The sequence below is a fragment of the Quercus suber genome, unplaced genomic scaffold, assembly GCF_002906115.3.
Source record: "Quercus suber isolate HL8 unplaced genomic scaffold, Cork oak 2.0 scaffold_900, whole genome shotgun sequence".
Lineage (NCBI taxonomy): Eukaryota > Viridiplantae > Streptophyta > Magnoliopsida > Fagales > Fagaceae > Quercus > Quercus suber.
In genome coordinates this window covers 162,348-173,570 of record NW_027070325.1, presented here as the reverse complement: position 1 = coordinate 173,570, position 11,223 = coordinate 162,348, and the positions used below count along the sequence as shown (strand labels likewise).

Genomic DNA, 11,223 nt, shown 5'->3' with positions numbered 1-11,223 from the left:
TATTAATAAAATACATACTTTTGTTGAATTCTTTCTTTGGTGGATTCTAGTTTATCACTTTGTGAATTCAAGGAACTCTTCGTAGATTCGAGAATTACTATCCAAAAACTAACAGTTTAGCTTCTGTCCACCAAAGAGAGTATTGAGTGTGCTTTTTTCAAACTTTCGCGACATCATATATTATCTAAGTTTCAAGAAATTTAAAACTACACTCCAACTGAAATTTTATTAAAAAAGTTATAAAATTTAATTAATATTGATTTTAATTATTTTAATCATCTATCACAATTTGTATTTTAATATTATATAACTTACATACTAAATATTTTTTTTCCTCTTTACATAATATTTTCAATTAATTTCATCGCATGGGCATACTACCAGTCGAATAGAAAGCTAGGGAGAAATGGAAAGAACTCAAATTAAATATTTTAGTTATTTTTAATTAACTTTTTGTATCAACAAAAAATTAAACATGTTTATTATTGTTATTTATTTATTGTAAAAAAAGAATGGTCATAAGATAAGAAAATGATTGCATAGTTACTTTTAGTTCATAATTTATGACGCCAGATTAAATCATGGTGGTTCTGCCACGCCATTTGACAACCACCACCTGGTTTTTTTTTTTTTTTTAATACAAGTATTGTTCTTTAAATCCACAAAGTGCTCTCTGTTTTACTGTTCTCCTTGTGCGAATTTCTATAGGAATTTCTTGGTTTGGTTTACTCTTTGAGGTTGGGTTTTGGTGAGCTTGTTTGTTTCATAGAAGTTAATGGAATTTACAAATGAAACAAACATTAAATTTGGGGTTGAAATTAAAGTATACATATCAGGTGAATGCATTATATTCTTTATATTGTTTTGCAATTAATGTTTATGTAGCCAGTGCTCTAGTGAACGTGTATTGCATTATTGCTTTTGAGTGTGCTATACAGCTGTTTGATGAAATGCCTGAGAGAAATATGACTACTGCTCTAATATATTATATATCAGCTCTTTGATTCTGTTCTCTAGTGGAAGATTACATTTTGAAGTTACTTTAAATTGTTCAAAAGAAATGAATTGAGGAAGAAAATTGTAAAGGTAGTGATTATTTTACAGAGTTGTTTGATTGTATTTTGTGGAAAAGTGGCTTCTTGGAAGCCAGATCCTTTGATTCTTTTTTTTCTTGCATTGCAGTACTCCCCTGCACTTATACTATTCAAAATACTGTGCAGTCTCTTGTCTTCTCATGTCTTGTTTAATAATGTCTCAAATTTGAACAAGTAACATCTTGAAAAACGGTACAAATTGATGTTAACAAGTGAAGGTCATTTTAATTTTACAATGCCTTCAATTGCTAACTCATTTTTTCCTTTCTATCTCTTTTCAGTTGGTGAAATAAGAGAGAAGGACAACACAATTTAGAGTTCAATTTAGCGAGCTTGCCAAGAGGTGATATTTTAGCAGCGAGCTTGCCAAGAGGTGATATTTTAGCACTTGGTTTGTATATTGCTTGATGTCTTATCTAGTTGCTTATAATTGGACTCTTTATAGGCCATTTGCAATGAATTATATTCTCCGTATTGTTTTCTCTAAATAAGTAGACCGGTAAAAATCACTAGCTTTAAGGGAGCAGTTTAGCTTATGGACAGGGAGTTTAGTGTATTTTTTTTTCTTGGATCTTTCTATTAATCTTGTTAATTTTTTGATGCAGCCATTGATGAATGTTCACTTTCACTACCTACAAATGCACCTTCTATGCCAAATGTACCACCCCTTAATCCCAATATGATTCTACTAAGGCTGAAGGCCAATTTAATTTGTTAATGTTTCAATTTGAGCGGAGGATGACGAGGATGATGAACATTACAATTTAAGTAACTTTGCTGAATCCGATGATGATATATATGAAGATTTTGGTATGGGGGATGATAGAATTAGTAGGGAGATTTGGGGCAAGCAACTTGAGGGAGTTTGGAATGGTGAAGGAGACTTAGAACATAGGGACAATGATGAGTTGATTGAGGAGTGCAGAAGGGTCATCCGATGATGAAGGGAATTCAAGGCCTAGGTTCCCTGAGTTTAACCAGCACACTGGCATGAAGAATGTACAGCTAACACAGGGACTCGTATTTGCATCACATGTAGTCTTCAAAGACGTACTAAAGAAGTGGTGTAATAGAGAAATATATGATAATGGGTATGAGAACAATGATATGTGGAGAATGACAGCTAAATGTAAAAAGATTATGGTTGGAAGATACATGCATCCCAAATACAAATGGGAGATGCCTTTCAAATCAAATCTTTTAAGAGCATACATAAGTGCAGCAAGGATCATAAGAATAGTAGACTTTCTTCAAGGTGGCTGGTTAAGAAATATTTGGCTATCTTTAGGGATGATCATACTTGGATAGTATATATTTGGCATTTTTTTTTCTATGGGGATGTAAAAAATTGAAAGGTTCTATTATTATTATTTTTCATATAAAGAAATTGAAGAGGACAATATCATTTTTGTATTTCTAATAAGATTTTGCCTTTTTTTTTTTTTTTCCTTGATATTTTAATGAGTAAATGCTTGTGTGTGTGTGTGGTGATGACAACCTTTTATATAAAATGCCAAGTACAACCAAGAATCTTCTTCCAAATCTTTCCAGACCAAAATAAAATTCAACATTACATACTTGTGAACATTTTTATATATTACATTAAATCTAATCTAAATATATAGATACATTACATTATAAATATTTTCTTTTTAGCACTCCTACATAAATAGTCACTTTACGTAAAGCGTCTAACACTAAAACTCAGTACCAAATAAAAGGCTACCACAATCCCACTAATGATCCAAGAAACCACCAAAAAGCACTAAGCCACTTAAAAATCCTCTTATGCATTGTTGCATCATTCTTTAGCCTTTGATTGGTGTCCAATAGTCCATTAATAACATTTTTGCTCCGTGGGGTGAATTCAATATCATGTCATTCAAATTAGTTACATAAACTACGATCCTACACAAGGAGAAAAAAAAATTATTAGACTATGCACAACTTATAAACCAAACATTTTTCCTCAAAAAAAAAAAAAAAAAAATATANACAATGCCTTCAATTGCTAACTCATTTTTTCCTTTCTATCTCTTTTCAGTTGGTGAAATAAGAGAGAAGGACAACACAATTTAGAGTTCAATTTAGCGAGCTTGCCAAGAGGTGATATTTTAGCAGCGAGCTTGCCAAGAGGTGATATTTTAGCACTTGGTTTGTATATTGCTTGATGTCTTATCTAGTTGCTTATAATTGGACTCTTTATAGGCCATTTGCAATGAATTATATTCTCCGTATTGTTTTCTCTAAATAAGTAGACCGGTAAAAATCACTAGCTTTAAGGGAGCAGTTTAGCTTATGGACAGGGAGTTTAGTGTATTTTTTTTTCTTGGATCTTTCTATTAATCTTGTTAATTTTTTGATGCAGCCATTGATGAATGTTCACTTTCACTACCTACAAATGCACCTTCTATGCCAAATGTACCACCCCTTAATCCCAATATGATTCTACTAAGGCTGAAGGCCAATTTAATTTGTTAATGTTTCAATTTGAGCGGAGGATGACGAGGATGATGAACATTACAATTTAAGTAACTTTGCTGAATCCGATGATGATATATATGAAGATTTTGGTATGGGGGATGATAGAATTAGTAGGGAGATTTGGGGCAAGCAACTTGAGGGAGTTTGGAATGGTGAAGGAGACTTAGAACATAGGGACAATGATGAGTTGATTGAGGAGTGCAGAAGGGTCATCCGATGATGAAGGGAATTCAAGGCCTAGGTTCCCTGAGTTTAACCAGCACACTGGCATGAAGAATGTACAGCTAACACAGGGACTCGTATTTGCATCACATGTAGTCTTCAAAGACGTACTAAAGAAGTGGTGTAATAGAGAAATATATGATAATGGGTATGAGAACAATGATATGTGGAGAATGACAGCTAAATGTAAAAAGATTATGGTTGGAAGATACATGCATCCCAAATACAAATGGGAGATGCCTTTCAAATCAAATCTTTTAAGAGCATACATAAGTGCAGCAAGGATCATAAGAATAGTAGACTTTCTTCAAGGTGGCTGGTTAAGAAATATTTGGCTATCTTTAGGGATGATCATACTTGGATAGTATATATTTGGCATTTTTTTTTCTATGGGGATGTAAAAAATTGAAAGGTTCTATTATTATTATTTTTCATATAAAGAAATTGAAGAGGACAATATCATTTTTGTATTTCTAATAAGATTTTGCCTTTTTTTTTTTTTTTCCTTGATATTTTAATGAGTAAATGCTTGTGTGTGTGTGTGGTGATGACAACCTTTTATATAAAATGCCAAGTACAACCAAGAATCTTCTTCCAAATCTTTCCAGACCAAAATAAAATTCAACATTACATACTTGTGAACATTTTTATATATTACATTAAATCTAATCTAAATATATAGATACATTACATTATAAATATTTTCTTTTTAGCACTCCTACATAAATAGTCACTTTACGTAAAGCGTCTAACATTAAAACTCAGTACCAAATAAAAGGCTACCACAATCCCACTAATGATCCAAGAAACCACCAAAAAGCACTAAGCCACTTAAAAATCCTCTTATGCATTGTTGCATCATTCTTTAGCCTTTGATTGGTGTCCAATAGTCCATTAATAACATTTTTGCTCCGTGGGGTGAATTCAATATCATGTCATTCAAATTAGTTACATAAACTACGATCCTACACAAGGAGAAAAAAAAATTATTAGACTATGCACAACTTATAAACCAAACATTTTTCCTCAAAAAAAAAAAAAAAAAAATATATATATATATATATAAACCAAACACAATTAAGTGAAACCAAAACAAACAAATGAACACCTCACACAGTCACACCTAGTGCTTGCACCAAAGGATTCAAAAAAAGAAAATAAAAATATGTAATACTCTGGATCAGATTTACAGTAAGCAAATGTGTCAAGCAAAACATTTGTGCAGCACTAGGTGCTCAATTTTGTTAAATTGCTTGTAGCAAGCAGAACATTTGTGCCTGTAAACAAATGTGTCAAAAATCCTTAAATCATATGGAGCCAAGTCAATATATCACATAAGCAACAGAAAAAATCAACCTTCCGGCAATAACTTTCACTTGTTAACATCAATTTGTACAGTTTGCCAAAAGATGTTACTACTATACTAGTTCAAATTTGAGACATTATTTTAACAAGACGTGAGAAGACAGAAGAATGAACAATATTTTGAATAGTATCAATGCTGGGGAGTACTGCAATGCAAGAAAAAAAAGAATCTAAGAGCTGATATATTAGAGCAGTAGTCATATCTCTCTCAGGCGTTTCATCAAAGAGCTATATAGCACACTCAAAAGCAGTGATGCAATACACATTCACTAGAGCACTGGCCACATAAAACATCAATTGCAAAGCAATATAAAGTATATAATGCATTCACCTGATATGTATACTACACTTTCAACCCCAAATTTAATGTTTGTTTCATTTGTAAATTCCATTAACTTCTATGAAACAAACAAGCTCACAAAAACCCAACCCAAAAATTAAACCAAACCAAGAAATTCTTATAGAAATTCGTACATGGAGATCAGTAGAACAGAGAGCTATTTGTGGAATTAAATAACAATACTTGCATTAGAAAGAAAAGAAACAAAGAAAAAAAAGAGGCGGTGGCTGTCAAACGGTGCGGCAAAACCACCAGGTGCCGTTAGGACATGGGCAGTGAGACAACAGGCGACGTGTCGCTGTGGCTGCCTCTTTGTTATTATTCCACCGGTGAGACCAAACTTTCTTTTGTTTTCTTCAATCCATCTAGTTTCAAATGAATAGGACTGAGTCTGTTTTTAACAGTTACGTCTCTCCCATTATTGTCCCCTTAGTTTTTTAACAGTAGACTAACTGAGGTACTTATAAAGTAAATTGACTAATAAAAAAGTTTAAGGGAGTATCTTGGTTACTTCTTCAAATTTCAGGGGTGTATTCTCGGACATTGACACAACGCCAAAAATGGTGTGTCCGTGCAACTTAAATTCATCATTGTCAGTGTTGTTTTTTTATTTTAGAAAGTGTCGGACACCGGAATGGGTACAATGTGCCGGATTCGGGTGTCCGGCGGTGTCTCTTTTTTTTTTTTTTTTTAATTTTTTTTTTCGCTTCTTCGACACAGTGCCGACGCGGCTCTGATGCGTTCGACACGCCAACAGTGAAAAAGAAAAAAAAATCACAGATTTTGGCGGGTGGACTTACCAATACCATTGATTTTTTGATTACCCTAAAACAATAAACAATTTTAGAGTCTCTTAGACTGAAAGTTGAAACCACATCTCAAGTTCTTCTCAGCCCACTCTCCCTCTGTCGCTGCCGCTGCCCTCTGTCCCTTCCGATCTCTCTCTCTCTCTCTCTCTCTCTATCTCTCTCTCTCTCTCTCTCGACGTTGACAACAGGGAGATCGCGATCTCTTGATTCTCTTCTCTCTCTATTTTTTTTTTTTTGGTGAATGGGTGGGTATATTGTTAAGTTATAACGCCTTTTTTTTTTTTTTTTTTTTTTTCACTACTACTGTGAGTGCCCTCTGTCCTATTTTTTATTATTATTTATTTATATAAGTTATAAGTTATAACTTATAAATTTGTTTTTGTGTGTTTTGCTATAGTTTTATTTATTTATTAAAGTTAAATATTGTAGGTGATTTTACTAAAATGAATACTGAAATTGAAAGTGAAAAATCATCAGCTGAGACAGTTGCTGCTCCTCTAAACATTTTATGTGTATTATTGTACTACTTTGGGTGTTAGTTTACTTATTTGTAGTTCTTACATAATTTAAATTCTAGACATAAGTGTATTTTATGTCTAAAAATATTAAAAAATATGCCTAAGTATAAATTTTAATTAATTATTTAACTGCAATGTCCCTACCGTATCGTGTCCTTATTTTTCAAAAATTGCTATATCTCCGTGTCTGTATCTATGTCTTATCCGTGCAACATAGTGATGAATGAACTTTTACTATAGACAAAAGATGTATAAAGATTCTGACCATTTAGTAGTTCTATGGAAGGTTCATGCTGGATGATGGCATGGGTCCATCTCTCTCACTTCACTTTTGCGTTTCTTCTGTATTTGAGATTCCATTCTCCCCTTTGATGTTTCCCCTTCATTGAGATATAGATCCTTTACCACCTTTTCTCTTCTTTCCACACGAGCAACACGAATCGTATTGCTAACATCCTCATGGTCAACTTCGGCATCATTCATGTTGAGATATTCATGGCCTTTTTTATGTGCTTAGTCCGTTAAGGAGGAGCCAAGGAGAAAGCAATACTCAATAAGAGACCATTGATTGGTGGGGTGCCTCCCCAATTAGCACTAGAATAGGCTCAAAGAACAAGAGAAAACTAAGCAAAGAAGTACTAGTCACTGAAAAGAGAGTCTTCAAGACATCGAAGCTAGGATGCACAAGATGGCATCACAATAGCTGAAGGTGGACCATGGAGATGATGTGAAATAGTTCAACTAATGCACAACTTTAGGGATGTTCAGTTGAGTTTGTAAGATATATTAGGTAGTTAACTATTGATAGAGGGTAGAGTCAAGCAGTGGTTCACCCGTGGAAAGGGTTAGACATGCATTGAGTTCGATCAAAGTGTCAGCGATCTTACTATCTATAAGGCCACCTTGAGAGGGTAGGTCAAAGGCTTATTTGGCTTGGATCAATTGGAAAACATTGGCTGAAGAGGTAATATCGAGACCCAGAAAGTTGTTGAGGTTGCCAAGGTCTTGCATCTCAAATTGTTAACCATAAAAAATCATTGGGTTCCTGAATGCCACTAAATTCATCACTGGTAATGAATATATCAAAATTAAAACAAGTCTCTTTTTTTTTTAATAACCATTTAAAAAAAAAAAAAAAACACATTGTAACTCATAATTAATTGAATATTTAAACTAGGGGTGTCCCGACCCGAGACCGACCCGATAGAATTGGGTTGAAGAAATCCTGACCCGTTGCCGACTGGCGAGGGAGTCGGATTAGTGCGGTCGGTTTTGCGCTGAAAACATGGTCAGTTCGGTCGGAATCGTCCATTGTGAAAAATTCGGCCAAAATAGTTGATTTCAGGCGAAAAAACGCCAAATCTGGCGGAGATCATACCGGATCTGGTGAGATCTCGCTAGATTCGGTGAGATTTCACTAGATTTGGACGAAATATTACTAGATCTACTTGATAAGTCACCGAAATATGAAAATTTGTTGCCAGAATCTGAAAATTTGAAGTTGGAATTTGGAAATTTGAGGTCGAAATCTGGAAAATCTTGCCGGAATCTGGAAATCCTGACCCGCTGCCGACTGGTGACTTGATTGGGTTGGCCAATTTTCAGGTCGGATTCGGTCGGAACCTTCGGGTGGGTTGGGTCGTCAAATTGGATGGACAACCCTAATTTAAATGAATCTTATTCACAGTTTGGGCTTTTCAATAGAAATGAGTAGGTCCTTTGTAATTGGATTAAATTAAGTTTTTGAGTCAAACAAATCACAATTGACTAGATAAAATCTTGGGCTTGAAAATTTTTCTCTTTGTTCGAACCAGTATCAAAACTTTCAGGAGAGTCAAATGCTTGTTGGTGCAATAGAAAAATCGCAAAATCAAGCGGTGATGTCATCGGCATTCCTTAAGGATTTGAAAATGACTTCTTCATTTGCGGCACATCGTGTTAGGAACGAATCCCTAAATGGTGGATTAGAGTAGCTTTAGGTGTCGCGATGTGAATTGGTTTCATTGGGCAATGGTGGGTGAATCTCTACCAACATCGGTAGTTGGAATGGGATTGATGATGGCAAATCTAGATGAGCATGATCTCTCTGAAACGGTGTTTGGTTTTGAATGATTAGTTGAGCAACTTGAATCGCTGGTAACAAATGGGTCTGAAACTAAATCAATGGCAAAGTGACTTGAACCGATGATTGGATTTGATTTTGAATTGGTGATGGCTTGGCTTCAAATCCCAATGGTGGATTTAGAGGCACACAGTAACATCATCTTCAATTGAATTTGATGATGTATCAGAAAGTTCTTTTTCTTTTGAATCTAACCCTAGACTAGGGGTGTCCCACCCGCCAGACCTGACCTACTTGCGACCAACCCTAGAGCTTTGGTAGTTAGCTATAGGTTTTAGACCTCATGAAACTTACCTAAATCTAGTGATTCCAAGCATTTTCAGATGGGTTTTTGGTCAAAATCCTTTAGATTTGACAAGATTAATGCTGGATTTGGGGAAATCTCACCTAATCTAGTGAGATCCCAGGCAGATATGGTGGGAATCTCATCAATTCTAGCAAAATCTCACCAGATCTAGTGAGATCTTTGCCGAATCTAGCAAGCTTTAGCCTAAACTATAATGTTTTGGTTTGTTTCCTCTGTGATTGACGGTTTCAATTGAACCGATCGCTATCCGACACGAATCCGACCACTTCGATCCGACTACCTCACTGATCAGCTGTGGGTTTGCAAGTCCTCCACCCGATTTGGTTCGGTCCGTCGTGGGTTAGGCATAAACCTAACTTGGATCAATCTGTGGACAGCTTTACTCCAGACCACTCAAAAGCATGTTGCAAATAATTTTTCCAATATTTCTCTTCAAATTTGTAAAAATTGTAAAGCTTTTTATGATCACCCATGAGTGGAATACCCCCAATAGTTAGTTCCAATAATTCTTTCTCTGGATCTTGTTGCTATCAATAACAATTGTATAACACAACACTTGTACACAAACTCAGAATCTATAATGAGTAATTATTTGATGGCAACCCCATTAGAGTGGTGATTGCCAACATACCTAAATAGAGAAACTAATTGTCTTGAACAAATGAGATCCCACATGCATGTTCAATTAAACAACGTTTAATTAATTATTTAATAAGCATATGTTAGTGAAGCAACACCATCCACCAAGAGGGGGTTATTGTACATTAGAGGTTGCACCATATTTTGGTGTGATCACCCATCACAATTGTACACTAATAGGTGATAGGTTGATTTAAATCTAGTGATGGCTCTTTTTTTGGCATGATTGAATTTTAGCTTTGAAACAATTATTTTGAGGAAGGCAATGGTCTTGAAACATTGAGAGGCATCTGTTGGGGACAAGGTTACATTTGATGATGATAGAAGGATGCCAAAAATTTCAAACAACAACCACAGTTGGTCATAGGAGAAGGAGGCTGCGAAGGAGCACCAATGAAAACATGGATTACAAGTCAGACATTGGAAGTTTAGAGAAGTGACTTTGGTATTATGTTAGAATTGAGAATGAATTCTTAGTATATTGATATTTATAAAATTGTACAAGGGTTGCTTTTCTATAAACAAACAAGTGAGGGCCAAAATGGGAAATTAACCCCATTTTCCTAACTATGTAGTTAGTAGGCACGGTTTTGAAACTATATTTTTTACTAGCATCTCAAATCTCTTAGACTTGATTTTAGGCTATAAATCGAGTCTTTGAGACTCGATTTTCATGGTCTGATCACCTCTGATGTGGCATTTTTTTCACATGGCGAACACTTAGAAATCGAGTCTCTAAGACTCGATTTATAAGCCAACGCTACTAAACAAGTAAAATCCTGCATCTTTTTCTCATCAGAACAGAAAGAGAGAGGGGGGAAAAAAAACCCCAGAAATAGAACCTAGATACTAAAAATTGGCGCCGCCCTTAGCTACACCGTGTGACCCAGGCCAGCGCGACCGGGGTTGCGCAACCTAGGCAAGCGCAGCCTGGGTCACGTTGGCTTGGGTCGCGCGGCCCTGTGGTCAAAGTGTATTTTTTTGATTTTGGGTTTCCGATTCTATTAGTTTTAATTTTGGATTTTGTTCTTGGGTTTTTTGGGGCTTTGGAAGTTTGAGAAAGGAGAGTGGGAGAAGAAGAGGATGAGAGGAAGATGGCTATGGCTGCTGTGGCTATTGTGGGAAACTCATTAATGTTAGATGTGTCTTAATTTTGTTGCTCTCTGCAGCTGTTTTTTTATTTTTATTTTAAGGAAGATGGCAGATGTAAATCGAGTCTTAGAGACTCGATTTTCAGGTGGATGCCACGTGAAAAAAATGCCAACTTAGACCCGATCAGAACATGAAATCGACCCTCAAAGACTTGATTTATAGTCTAAAATC

At 35.2% G+C, this 11,223-nt stretch overlaps 2 long non-coding RNA genes across 2 annotated transcripts; one reads left to right on the top strand and one right to left on the bottom strand.

Annotated features, from left to right (window-relative positions):
- The first annotated feature begins 419 nt into the window (after positions 1-419).
- LOC111993085 (uncharacterized) lies at positions 420-2,511 on the top strand. Its single transcript, XR_002880912.2, has 3 exons — positions 420-836; positions 1,376-1,467; positions 1,700-2,511. It is a non-coding gene; the product is annotated as an uncharacterized LOC111993085 (long non-coding RNA).
- Positions 2,512-4,380: 1,869 nt separating this feature from the next.
- LOC136065250 (uncharacterized) lies at positions 4,381-7,333 on the bottom strand. The gene is made up of 2 exons (XR_010626882.1): positions 7,098-7,333; positions 4,381-4,765 (listed from the first exon to the last, which is right to left on the bottom strand). It is a non-coding gene; the product is annotated as an uncharacterized LOC136065250 (long non-coding RNA).
- Between the last annotated feature and the right edge of the window lie 3,890 nt (positions 7,334-11,223).